Source organism: Meleagris gallopavo, chromosome 3 (assembly GCF_000146605.3).
Source record: "Meleagris gallopavo isolate NT-WF06-2002-E0010 breed Aviagen turkey brand Nicholas breeding stock chromosome 3, Turkey_5.1, whole genome shotgun sequence".
NCBI lineage: Eukaryota > Metazoa > Chordata > Aves > Galliformes > Phasianidae > Meleagris > Meleagris gallopavo.
In genome coordinates, this window is record NC_015013.2 from 41,729,338 (window position 1) to 41,743,878 (window position 14,541).

A 14,541-nucleotide genomic window follows, 5' to 3' on the forward strand; every position below is an offset into this window, starting at 1 on the left:
CTACTTCCGAGGGGTTCTGTAGGAAGGAAGTATGATTACTGTTGCAACCATATTTGGTGAATCACAAGGGCTATTCTATAATCTCCATTCGTTTGTCTGACCTTAACATATCACACTTACAATTTAAATTCAGGTAAGATAAGCACTATGAGAATTCTCTGTAAGGTGTAGAAAGACTCTTGTCTGAATTCAGTAAACAGGATACATGTTCTAGTCAGGCTTCTAAACTCCAGTTTAGTGGTTTGACTAGATCCTTCATCTTGTATTTAGGAACTTAAACTGGAAATGCTGCATTTCCAGAAAGCCAGAAAATAAGTAACAAGCTTAACTATTATTAATGTAATAGTGGAAAAAAATATCAGATTTTAAACAAACTGTGTTGAAGTCATTTGGCAAATTTCTGTTTCTCCAAGGTTTACACAATTCTAAAAGCTAGTTCTTTATAATTGGGAACAGCAACAAATGCAAATTTTACATAGTGATTTCATGATGCTGTGCTTTATAAAAAGATTGTGTTAGAAGTACTTAGTAGTGAGACATTCTTGTTGCAAATGCAAAATCAGGTTCACAACTGTCATGTGAGTGGCTAATCAGAAATATGCTAGGAAAGTACTTTTTAAAAAGCTATAAAATTATACTTGTGTCTTGCGTAGAAAAGCAATACTGATTGACATTAAATTGATAATCAACATTTTTTTCCTCAAAGTTTTCTTCCTAACATTATTTCAAAAGAACAAGTACCATGTTTTTTTCTTTAGAAACTTCATTTTATAAATCTGTCAAAACATTTTTCAGTACTGAGCAAAGTAATTCAATATCATCAGACCAGAAGTACAATTCACAAAGTATTAGTACAATTCATCATTTAATGAAGTGATTTTGATTTTCACAATAGAGTTTTGTTTCTTCAAGTTTTTACATTTCAATGATCCTTTGTTTTTTACTTTCCAATAGGAGAAGCTTCAGTGGAGAAGTCTGTCAAATGAATAAATGAAGTTTTTTCTAGTCTGCAGACTTTCTTGCAAACTGCAGGCTAAGTTTTATGGATAGCCAGTCTTATTACTAAAACCATATCTATAACACACAAAATCATGTCTATAATGTGAGAAGCACTGAGTGCCAGGATACTGAAGTAAAAGCTATAATTCATTGAAGGATTCTTCATGGCAGTGAGCTGCTAAATACCAAGATGTCAGTAGTATAACTAGGAATCCAGAACACACACATAAAAAAAAAGTGTTTACTGAAAGCAAACATATATGCACATTTGATGTACAGCAAGTGACTGCTACAACAGGAAGTTATTCATGTTCTGGAGCACTGTATTGTTCTGGTACCTTACATTCATTAACTTGGAACAAAAGCATTTCTTATCCAATCACAGGATTGTAGGGGTTGGAAGGGACCTCCAGAGATCAAGTCTATCCTCCCGCCAAAGCAGGCTCCCTACATCAGGTTGCACAGGTAGGCGTAATCATGTCTTTCACTGTGGTCCATCTGATGGAATCCAATGTTACAACACCAACAGTTTAGACCACAGATGAGCAAAATGAACATATTCAAACATTCTGACAAATCTATATGGAGACAGGAATTTATTGCATGTTTTCCTATCTTCCTCTAGAGTTTATGTTAAAAATATCTCTCAATGATCCATCTCAGAATATGTCACTGAATAAATACTATTACATTTTAAATAGCATGATTTCAGAGAAACATGTTAAAAAAAGAATCAGATAAAGTCACTACAAGAAAGTTTCGAATAGATGAACATATTTTTTTTTCTAAAGGATTGGAAAGTGTATTTGCATATGTTAGGAACATGAAAATAGAAAAGACTGCATACTTAATTATTTAAAAACCAAAAAAAGGTCAAGAGTGATGTGATGAAATCAGTGATACTCTTAATCATGTTTTGAGGCTGGTTTTCCTTCCTAAGCCTACTATCTACCAAAAATGGAAAATTTACGGAGTAATCTACCAAAACAGAGGTGTATAACTTAGGATGCTGTCAGTTACATTGTAAAGTCTTCATTTTGGTCATATAGTGATCAGTTCATGCCCCACATGGTTAAGTTTTAGTACATGTAAGTGGATATATTCAGTTAACAAAAAAGCTCTATTGACTGTGGACTTCCTTCAGATAGTAACAAAAATATTTAATCTTTAACAAAAACATCTTTTTCACTGACATACAGGTGCAATTCCAATCTATTTGCAGAACTTGGAATATCTGCAAGAAGGTTTTGGCTTGAATAAAATGAATTTATAAAGTGGGAGGAAACAGAAGCTGTGCATTTTGTTGTGTGGTGCTATCTTCTGCCAGGATTGTGAAATGCATCAAGCAGCCCATAATGTTCAGATGCACTTCCTTTGAGGCTGAAATGAACTACCATTTAAAGCATATTTTTCTTTTGCTCAAAATATGATCATATAGGGTCTGATAAGCCTCATGTTCTTTTTTTTTCATTAACGGGACTTGATAAATTCAGTGAAGAATGTCTCCTGGAGCCTTAATTTCAGTGTTACTTGATTGTCATTCTTATATTTGGATTATGTAACTTGTTAGTAAAGTGGTACAAGTACTAAAAAATGCAAGTAATGGTGAGTTGAGAGTTTGAATTTTCACTGGCAGCATCACAGTATCTGTACGTGTTCAGAAAGTAATGGAGCATGAGAAGATGTGGTCAGTATACTGCAGCTGTTGATGCTGAGGACTTGGAACTTCCACTAGTAGAGTTTGGTAACTCAACTAGATTTTCCTATAATCTGTGATGACCGTTATGCTAAAACTCTGATTTACATCTCACTTTCTCCAGGGAAAAAGTATGTTCATGCCTTTAAGAGTAACTAAACTCACATTCCTAAGTTCTTGTCCTTCATTACTGTAATTATTAATTTCAGAGTACATAGCAAGGTTCATCTGTGTTTCTCTTAGTGTTCTATCTTAACAAGAATTTTAGAAATAATGAATATTGAAAACTAGTGAGAGGAAGACTTAGAACATCATCACTGAAATAAAATATTAAAAGGTGTTAATAATATGTCAAATTCTACAAACAAACACTCTTGGACTTCCTTTTAGATAACTTTTTAAAAGCTATAACAAAATCTCTGGGGCCTTTCTGTCTTTTAATGTGTGCATCCATTAGATTTTTCATTATTCTCAGTATTTAAAGCAATGTAGAACAGAATCTTACATGTTGTGCTACTAAATCACCTTTGCAGGCTGCTTAACATATACTGGCAGACCGAAGAAAATAAACCAACGAAAAAATAAGATGCATAAATCCATCTCTTCATAAAGGTTTCATTGGTATTCAATGAAAGACTTTTGGTATTGTAGAAATTATACTGTTTATGAGTTTGAATAATTTTATTTATAATAATGAATATGTTAATTTTACTTTTCATCTTTTGCCCCATAAATTTGCTGTACATTTGAATAGCTGCACATTTAAATTCACATTCTCATTATAACCAATGAAAGTCATGCCACAATTATTTTTGGAAAGGTTTTATTTGTCACTCACAGAATACTTCAGGTATTTGTTTTCTTTTGAAACTCACTGTCAAATGTTTGACTTTGGGAATAAATGATGTGATATCTCTTTTTCTCTCTATTCATTTGTAGGACTCTAATGTTGTTCACAGAGTAATAGATATATCTATCTTCTGAGCTATGTATGTTTCATTTCATTCATTCGTTTCACCATTAGTCACTTTCTCCTGCTTTTTTGCCATCAGAAGGTACTTTGTTCCATTCGCTTCATCCATTTATTCATGACTTTGACTTGGTAAACGTGATATTATCCCTCTTTTATTACTCAGTTGTTAAGTCATTCTTACAGTAGAAACTGCTGTTCCAGTCAGAGTAGGTTCATTAGGTCCTCAGAAAGCAGAAGCATCTTTACACCTCTACCCTTACCCTAAGTGCTGTGGCATCAAAGGATACAGTTTGTGAGCTGTTCTAGGACAGCATTCAGCAGAGCTTATAATGCACAGAGAAGTATTCTGTCACAGTGGATGCTGAAATTATTGCCTCTCATTTGCAATTCGATGAAACTGTCATTTTTCCTTGCTGGTCTGCTTCTTTTCGACCATATGTTCTCCTTAATATAACCAGTTGGGCAGCGCTCTTGGTATCATTCATCCACCTCATCTCTTGCTTCTGTCACTCACAGTGAAGTTTGCTTTCTTTAGCACCAGCCTACTGTTTGCTACCTGTGACTGCTTTCCAATTCTTTTTTTTTCCTTATGAAAGAAGTTCACTATCAACTTGTTTCTTCAGCATTACGCATTTCATATTAAAAGTTCTGTGACTTATGTTACATTCAACCAGAACTTTAAAATGTGCACAAGTAATGTGATTAAGTAGCACTTGTTACTGGTTTACATTTCCTGTATGCACTGGAACTTGTACTGCACAAACTAGTTAATCAAGCAGTTAACAAACTAATTAATCCAGTAAAACCAACAGGCAGTTACAGGAGTTATATTCCCTATTTGCCCTTGTACAGTCCTCTTGTATGCTAGTGTGCTGTGAAGTCTGCAATCAACAATATGTTTGAAAGTTCTCCTGATTAGCTGAATTCCTTAATTTTCATAAAGAAAAATATAGTTTAAAAATGGTGTTTGTGTATGTGGATATAATGAACCTGATTACAGTGTGGAAATTTAAAAAGGTTTTTACTTCATCTGATGTTCATTCAAATCTACAGTAAAAATGGCAGCCAGGGTGAGCAGAGATATGCCAACAGCAGAATCATTGAGACTGGAAAAGACAACTAAGATCATCTATTCCGACCATCAGCTCATCACCACCATGTCCACTAACCATGTTGCTGGGTGCCACATCCACATGGTGACTCCACCACTTCCAGAGTCCTAACGACTCTTTCTGAGAAGAAATTTTCCCTAATGTTCAACCTGAATGTGTCCCACCTCTCCCACAGCACAACTTAAAACAATACTCTCTTGTCCTATTGCTGCTATCTGGGAGAAGAGTCTGACCTCTACCTTGCTACAGTCTCCTTTCAGGTAGTTGTAGAGAGTGATAAGGTCTCCCCTGAGCCTCCTGTTCTCCACACCGAACAATCCCAGCTCTCTCAGCCTCTCCCCAAAAGACTTGTGCTCCAGACCCCTTTCAGCTTCACTGCCCTTCTCTGGACATGCTCCAAAGCCTCAGTGTCTTTCTTGTAGTGAGGGGCCCAAAATTGAACACAGTTCTCAAGATGCAGCCTAACTAGGGCCAAGTGTAAAGGGATGATCACATCCCTGCTCCTGCTGGCTACACTGCACTAGTGTAATGAGTCTGTAAGATTGTCTTGATGTATCTTGTTTATAAGAAAAAAACTTCTTTATGATCAATGTAGCAATATGGTCAGGATAGTCACCGTCTCAAGTGTACCAGCAGTTTAAAGATACTTAAATCTCTTTCAATTCTTTGTTCACGCTGAGCAAAATTAGTTCCTTACCAACAAATGTTTTTTGTTGCTTCATTAAAAAAAAAAAGTAATTAATTTTTAAGGTAATTTAAAAGGTAATAAACGTGGGTATATCAGGAACTTTATATGTAAACTTACTTTACTTTATACCAGAGGCATGAAATTATTTTGTAGACTAATAAGTTTTGTTGACAAGACGGTTAGAACTTCTCTGGATCTCTCCCTCTGTCTCTCTCTTCTTTTTTTTTTCTTACCAGTAAACTGAGAACAAACGTATTCGGTTTACCCAGATCAGAAAGAAGAAAAATGTAGCAAATTATCTCTTAACAAAAGGAATGTGCAATTGTGCGGGAAAGAACATGTGATCCCTAATGTGACTTGGTAAATAAGATGGTTCAGTTTGGTGAGAATTCATGCAGCAGTAAAGTTTCTTCATTTTACCTCCCCGTGTAGCATGATGGAAAGAAATGAGCTTTGTATTCGTGCATTTTTTTTTCCATGTAGTATCTGTGTAATACCTGGAGTCTAGTTTGGCAAGTTTGAAGGTTTGAGTTTATCCATAGCCAATTGATGATGATTGAGCAAAATGTTGCTGCACATGGAAATGGTATGGAAAAACCATTACCTAGCCAGATATTATAACCATGGAAATTTGCAAGGATAGTCTTAACCATATGACCCATATACCCAAAATGATGCTTAGCTTTGGCCCCAAAGCTGGCATGGAATGGCATGGACCAAAGGAAATTAAAAACAGAACTTTTTTTTTCATCAGGAAATGATGAAGAGAAATAAATGCATTTGGAAATATTTTGCTAGTTTATCTGTTACAATGATTGATTTGTGTTAGGAAATACTATTACTAGAGTATGTAAGCATTATAATTTGCAGATCTCTAAATGAGCTGCACAAGTACAGTCCTTTAGAATACGTTTCAACCAAACATGAAACTAAGAATTTCTCCCTGGAAAACCTGAATGCAGTTTTATGGACATGGTGCGTTTAAGCAGGTTTTGATGCAGCACGTTTGCTATCTAGGCTGAGAACAATTTTCTGACATTTCTAAGTGAAGGAAGTTTCAGTGATTATGTCATTTTTCCATCAGAGCAGAGGGGAAGATGTAATTCGTCACAAGAAGTAATATAGACTTTACTGTGTGTTGTCTCTGGCTAAATCTTAAGAATTGCTCGAGCACAATGATATTGGTGTAAAAATAGATGTTAACTCTTTGTCCTAGCAAAAAACTTCATTAATCAAACTGGATTATGTGATGTATAGATAGATCGCATAAAATAACTGTTGTTTATATGGTATACATTTTTACTTCCAATGAAGCTTATTAAAATTGAATTGAGTATGTTCAAAATACAATAATATGATAAAAACTAGACTCATGAGAAAGCTAAAAATAATTCTTTCAAAAGACACGTCATATAGCATGCCATTGAGTCAATCCATATTTGCTAGAGAAAATTTATTAAAGTGAATAGGACTTCATAGAGTGCAAACAAGAGCTGGACTCATTTCAAATTCAGATTCTGGATAATTTATTATGAAGATTTCACTCAGTACTGTGAAAAACAATACAGCTTGGATTCTGTTTCCTATGTTTTTTTTTACTGCCTGTCTTTGAGGAAGAGAGGGCTGAAAACTTAAAGTGATTTAAAAATACAGCAATTTCTTCCAGTGCCTCTGACATATTTGCTTCGATGCACATTCCCAGAAGTAAGAGCAAATTGACGCAACTGTGAGGAATATGGAGACAAGTATGATTTGGGAAGGAGCATTATATGTTTGTGGAAATGTCATTTGAGGGACACCAGCTTTTAAAAATTGGAAGAATTGTGTTAGCATTTCTGTTCTCTGCAGATATTTTGGGCAGAAATTGCATAAGATGTGCAACAGCACATGGAAGAAAAAAAGGCTTTTTGTAACATTTCACTTGACTCTGAAGGTACATGTTAAAAAAATATCTATATAGCTATATATTCATAAATTGATAAGGGGAGATGGAATGGCCAGTCTTCATGCAGCGTTTCTTACATTATTCTTTATAAAATGATTGTGTCCTAAAATTTCTGTTTATTGCTTCTTTCCTTGGGAGAAAGAAGCTGATTGAGATTGACTGTTAATATATCATAAAAATTTCATGAAGCTATTTTATGTATTTTCTTCTGTTGCTCATGCCATTAATACAGTTGCAAGTGGGCTCATACTGAATGTGTGCCAAATGCCAAGTCAATAGATCTCTTGCATTTCATTAGCATTTTTGCGTGGCAATCTCAGTGCTGGGGTGGTTAGCTGCTTTTCCTGTGTACGTAGTATGTGGTGAGAGTTTCACTTCACTGGAAGTCTTGGTGTCTACCAGGTAGGAGCAAGGCAAGACAGGGACATCACAATACTATTAATGCAGCAGCTGTCTGGAGTATCATCATTTGTGCTGCATATGACCTTTCTTTCCCTGTTCTTGCACTTCTGCTCTGATTTTTTCATCCACTCTCTTAGAACAGTTAGTTTTCTGCTTTGTAACTATTCCTGTTTAAAATATAAAGGTATTAGTGTGGGTGGTTCTAGTACACAAGAATATATATTTATTATATATATATTTATACATATATATGTATATTTATTTGTTGGCCTTTGTTTTATATTTCCTCCCACTTTACAGCTAGCTACTTCAAGCACATGCTGTGAAAAATCTCAGAATAGGGCATTCTTGGCTGAGCAGCCGTAGAAGCCTTTTCTCATTGCAAAACAGTTTTGAACATATTAAAGCTTTATATAAGTGATTCTTTCACTTACACTAAAGAGAAAATTAAAACCATTTACCTCCAACCAGAAGAGATTGCAACACTTCCCACTGGTGCTGATGCAGGAACATTTCATAGAGAATATTTTATTCCTCATGTGGATGGATGTTGAGGGGAAAGCCTGTGCTTGGGTTTTTTCCTTTATGTCATGTACAGACTTATAACTCAGTTTCAAAGGCAATTAATATTTATGAGTTTAGGCTGAGAATAATAGAACTGCTGTGAGACAGCAAAATGTCTGCATCCGCATGCTGCTATATAGTAGTATAAATACATATTTGAATTTGAATGAATTAAATTGTATTTAATCCTTTCTCTGTGAGCTTGTAAACAGATACCAGTGCATGTCAGCACTAGCATACATTATTGGCAAGTGACGTGCTGTCAGCATAATTCTAGACATTTCATTTCTTGCATGGCACTTATCTGAAGTTATCAGTCATTCAGGTTTTTTAACTTTTATTGTTGTTTTGCTGGCTACTGAAATCAGAAGGTTTTCTCGGAATATGAATCATTTCTGCTTTGGATGCAGAAACCAGTGGATACTAGTAGTAATTATCTATTGACTTCCTAAAGGAGCGTAATTAAAACTCACACCTTTCAGAGCCCTTTAATTGGCATTGATTTTAATCTCTTGTTGTTAAGTCTTTCAGATTGACTTCTTTTCAGTTTAGAGTGAGGTGTATTTGGAAGACCACGTGTATAATTGGTGGCAAAAACAATCAGGTTAAATGTAGCAGGATGACTGAAGATACAAGCAACTTAATATTATTGGTAACTCAGTGCTCCAATTGTCCTGGGGAAAATAAGCAGTTTGCTCTGGCTATGGACAAAATCTTAATGTGTTATTATTACTGCACATCACTGGCTAAGCTGTAGACACTGAAGTATTGCATTAATATTTGCTGTGCTTGAATTAGCTGAATTGGCAGTTTATTGAAGTAAGGAGTTCAGCTTTCATATTATTTACTTAATTATATTTGTAATTTACTGGGCCTTGGTACTCAGCATGATTTTTAATTGTCTGAGGGAGGCTGTTAATTTTACAAATGAGGTGGAATAAGTGTGTGTAATATTGGCTTTATGGAAGAAGGCTGATTTCTTGGTTCATTGCTGAGCTTTATGGTATTCCCATTACTAGCTCACAAGTATGGTTCTAATTAAACTTTTAGAAGTTCACTTGCCTGTAGCTGTTGTGCAGTCCCTGTTTCTTTATATTATGTTATATCTATATACTTAAATAGTTTGTGTAGCAAATATATGAGGTTCCTGCCCAGCACTTAAAACATGAAAAATAATAATCGTTGGTACTAGTGCCTTAATATGCACTAAATTATGTTGTGAAAGAGGCCTCCACTGAACATCTGAAGTTATCTGACACTTGCTATCCTGGGTATCCTCACTGAAAGGATGCACTATATGTAGAATTTCTCTAAGTAGTTGGTAGTGGAACAGATTTAGGCTGTAACTGTTAGTTGGTGTTCTGATCTTTCTCGTATAAAAATGGTTATTCAAGCATTGCCACTAGGAATTCCTTAATAAAAATAAGAGAACTGAAATAAATAAATACAGCAAGGGGAAAAAAAATCAGGTAAAAATTTGATTCATTTCCTTTACATTATATCCTTGTTAATTAGAAATGATGTGTAGCAGCAGGACCCTAGGAATATAAAAAGGCATCATGTGGGAAAGAAACCAAGTGGCTTTCTGTGTAATAAGAAGTTGAAGGCCTGCCCTTCATTTCCGTACTGAGTATTAGCTTAGTGATAATGGTAACACCGCAAACTGATATTCTTCACAGGAGTGGCACAGAAATGATAGATGCTATTTCTTAGAATTACGGAAACAGCATAATTTGCTTAAGAAGGGTTCACAGTAGGTCATTTAGTTGAATCCCTTGCTCAAGCAGGGCTAGCATCAAAATTAGATCGAGCTGCAGAGTATCTTGTTCAACTGAGTTTTCAGTAGTACTGGGGATAGAGATACTCTAGCCTTCCTGCCCACATTCTCTATGTTTGCCTTTATTCCTGTGCTTTGTACTTTTTCCAGGTTCTTTCTGGCCAAGGCTAGCTAGAGCCATGTAGTCGAAGTTAAATTTGTCATGGTTTTAGTCTTCTTTATGTAAATATTCTTGTGTACTGTAACTCGGCCATTTGACTCATTATGTGCTGACTTTGAATCAGAAACTCACTGGTTTAGAATACATCTAATTCCTGCTATAGAGGTGACTGCATGCTTTGAAGCAGCTTCAGGTCAATCTCTTGAGTAAAAAGTCAGTTTGTAATATTCTCTTCTTTTAAAAAATCAGAAGTGATCAGGTAACCTACAGTTTGAACTCCTCTACTTCAGTTAAACATCAGAAGAAGCCAGCGTGGCTTTATGAAAGGTGGATTCAGACTGACTAACCCGATCTTCTATGACAAGAAGACCCACTTAGTAGATGAGAGGAAGGCTGTAGATGTTATCTACCTGGATTTTAGTAAAGATTTTGACATTGTTTCCAGCAGTATTTTCCTGGAGAAACTGTCTGCTTGTGGCTTGGATAAATGTATGGTTTTCTGGTTGAAGAACTCAGCTGTATGTGCAGGTTCAAAGGCATAGTGAATGGAGTTCAGTCCAATTGGTGGACAGGGTCAAGTGTCATTTTCCAAAACTCATAATTGAAGTCAATTTTGGTTAACATTTTTATCAGTGAGGGGATCCAGTGCAACCTCAGCAATTTTGAGGATGATTCCAATTTAGGCAGCACTGTTAATCTGCTTGAGGGTATGAACGGCTCTGCAGAAGTAGAAGGAATAGTCTGGATCAGTGAACTGAGTCCAATCATATGACATTAAATAAGGCTAAGTGCTGGGTCTTGCACTTGGGTCATAATAACCCTATGCAGTAGTATAGCCTAGGGCCAAAAAGAAAAATGAAGCAGAAAAAGATGGCCAGCATCTGGATAAACATAAGCTGGCAGTGTACATATGGCCAAAAAGGACAATGACATCCTGGCCTGCAGGATGCATTGTGTGACCAGCAGGACTAGGAAAGTGTTCCCCTATAGATGGCACCGGTGAGACCAAACCTTGAATATTTGTTCTGTTTTGGGCTTCAGATACTGAGTTTCTTGAATATACGCTGAGAAGAGCAACAAAACAGGTGAAGGGACTAGTAAACAAAATGTATAAAGAGTAACTGAGGGAATTTGGGATGTTTAGTCTAGAGAAGAGGAGGCTGAGTGTTGCCCTCATCACTATCTACAGCTATCTGAAAGGATGTTGAAGTAAGAAGGGTGTTGGTCTGTTTTTTCAGGTGACAAGTGATAGGATATAAATGGACTGAAAGATTTTTTTCACAGAGAAGATGGTCTAGCATTGGAACAGGATGCCCAGGGAAATGGTGGACTCCCCATCGCTTGGAAATACTTAAAGTGTGGACATGGTAATAAGGGCGTGTTTTAGTGATGCAACTCTGTAAGTCAGGTTGATGAGCTAGACGATCTTAGTGGTCTTTTCCAACTTAAATGGTTCTACGATTCTTTGATCATTCTATCTAAAAATCAATGTGTGAATACTCTCCACCTTCTATTTCAGTAGCTTTCTTTTTCCTGTATGCCAGATGGAGAAGTCAGTGTACACAACCTGTTTGTTGTACCATAAAAAGATCATGAAAATGACTGTAATATCAAGGTCAGGAGTCTATTTGTCCCATGTCCTATTTCTTACAGTTTTTCAGAAAACAAATTAAGGAATATAAGAACGTAGTAAATGTATGTTCTAAACATCCATCCCTCTCAAACTACAGGTCTTTGTGAGCTGGATGTTGTTAACATTTACATTTAGATAAATTCCCCCATCTGTCCAGGCTGATCTTGAATTCATTATTTGATGTCCATGACATCCGGATGTGGTATAAATACCCATTGCAGGAAGAACCACCTCCCTTTGTTCACTTGTTTTGTTTTCTTCATTTTGCAAATACAATCTTGTCAGTTTCATCTGGTGCACTGCGCAGAACAAGGCAGTGAAAAACACGGTCTTCTCCATGATAATTATGGTTTTATAGTCTTCCACAATTCACTTCTCTCTTTGATTAAACAAATAATCTGAGACTTATTTGTCCCTTGTGCAGGGGCCATTCTGTGCATTGCTTTATCATATTATGCTCTGTGAGCCCTTTCTAGTTGTATCTCTCTGACTGAAATACAAATAAATGGGAAAGGTGGGCAAGAAAGACTAATGTGCATAGATATACACAAGTGAGATGACGAGTTAAGCAAATTTTAAAACTATTAAGGCAGTATTGATTTAGCTTGGGCAGTGTACTTGGATAGTATTGCATTTAATACAGAAATACGCTGCTCTGTGACCACCTCTGAAAACTGCATCATGTTTAGAATGCACCTATATTTGCAGAAACTTCTTGCACTTTGCTTCTTTTGCAGTTTAGCCAGTAACTTATAGTGCCGCTGACACCTGTGTAATGCAGGTGATTCCGTTTCCTGGCCTCATTCTCTCTGTTAACACTAAACATACCTGACAAGTAAAAAATTTGTTTACCCAGGAGAGTGTTTTCAGACAAGAGAAACGCATCTGAGTAAGGTTATCACACATGTCTTCAAACATGGGAGCTTCCATGTGCTCACTGTAGTCCTTACAACTGAAGGATCCACATAAACACCTGCTTAATTTGATCCTCTAGAGATTTATCTTAGAAAGCTCCCCAAGGGGACTTTTTTATGGAAAAATCAATATGATTTACTTGTTACAATTAAATATACTCTGTCAATTTTATACTCTGAGGGAAAATCTAGAATTATTATGATGTAGTCAATAGCATAGTTAAATTAAAGCCCTCTCTTGAAAGATATTCTGTTGACTGGAAATCAATGCATCTCTGAAATGATTTAAAAGTAATTTCTGGTTCTGCACCTCCCTTTGATCCTGTTGCCCTTCTAACTGGTTTTACCATCACATTTTCCTGTTTAAAACATATTCTTTTCTCCCTTCTGACATGCAAACCTGCGCAGCCAAGAAAGAAAAATACCTTTAAGGCAAGCTGTACATAGAGAGCTGGAAAGTTAGCTTTAGGCTTATAAAAATACACAGAAAATGGTTATATGCCTCAACGGAGAGTCCTTCCCTCAAATCCAACTATACACAAAGTGCTATGATTGGAGAATTAGTGGAAAGTGTTTCTATTCTGACATAAATTATAGAGACTGAACCAGTGTCAGAAATTTTTGCCTCTTGGAAATGAGTCTTATGGTGAATAAAAAGGAAGTAGGCAAAGTTCGGGCTTCAGGCCTCATCATCATTTTCTGCTTTTGATGTTAAGGCATTCCCAGAAATAAACTTATCTTTTGAGTAGAACATACGTCCAACTCGTGGCCCATGGATCACATGCAGCCCTGGACAGCCACACGTGTAGAGCCACACGATCATAAACCTTTAAGTTTGTTTTGCAATTTTTAGAGATATTTTTCATGAGCTAATTATATATAGCTCAAGCATGGACTGCATAAGCGAGAATACTGTGGAGGGGAGGGTGCAGTGCAGCACTAACTCTACCTGCCTCTTGCCACACACAGTCAGTTGAATCAAAACCCACATGTGTTGTGCATTACATGTGCTTGCACCACTGGGTAAGTAAAATCCAGTGATCAGCAGTAATATTTCAACCCACCTACACGTGTCTGTGAAGAGATGCATTTTTTGTTATTAAGCAGATATGTAAGTTTTATTTAATTATTAAACTTGGGCTTTGACAGTTTTCTAAAATAAGTTAATAAGTTAACACATTCATTAGTTTCACAAAAAATAAGGTTTTTATGTTTTAATAAGTTTTCCTTCTTATATACTTTAATTATACTTTATATGCAACCCAAGACAATTCCTCTTCACACAGTGTTGCCCAGGCAAGTCAAAAGGATGTTACTTATCTTGTTCTCTCAGTGATTTTTTGGAAGAACTTCAGTCCAAATTTAGTTGCTTTTCTAAGATGATCATCTCATTTCCAAAGGAGTTGATTTGAGAAAATTTTATGGACCATGGGAAGTGAATCTTCACACTGTCTGATTAGGCTGATCTTTTCTGAATTTATAAATGTGAGTTTATAATACTCACAGGTTATTTTTACTTACTTGCTTTTCTGACAGCCATTCCCAGAGGTAAGGTCCAATGTGTGTAAACGTGTTTCTTTGAATGAGCACCTGTAAAATAATATAGGAGTTTTGAAGAATAATATAGGAGTGTTGAATAAATTGTATCAATCAAACTTCAGCATAGAAGTTTGTGTCA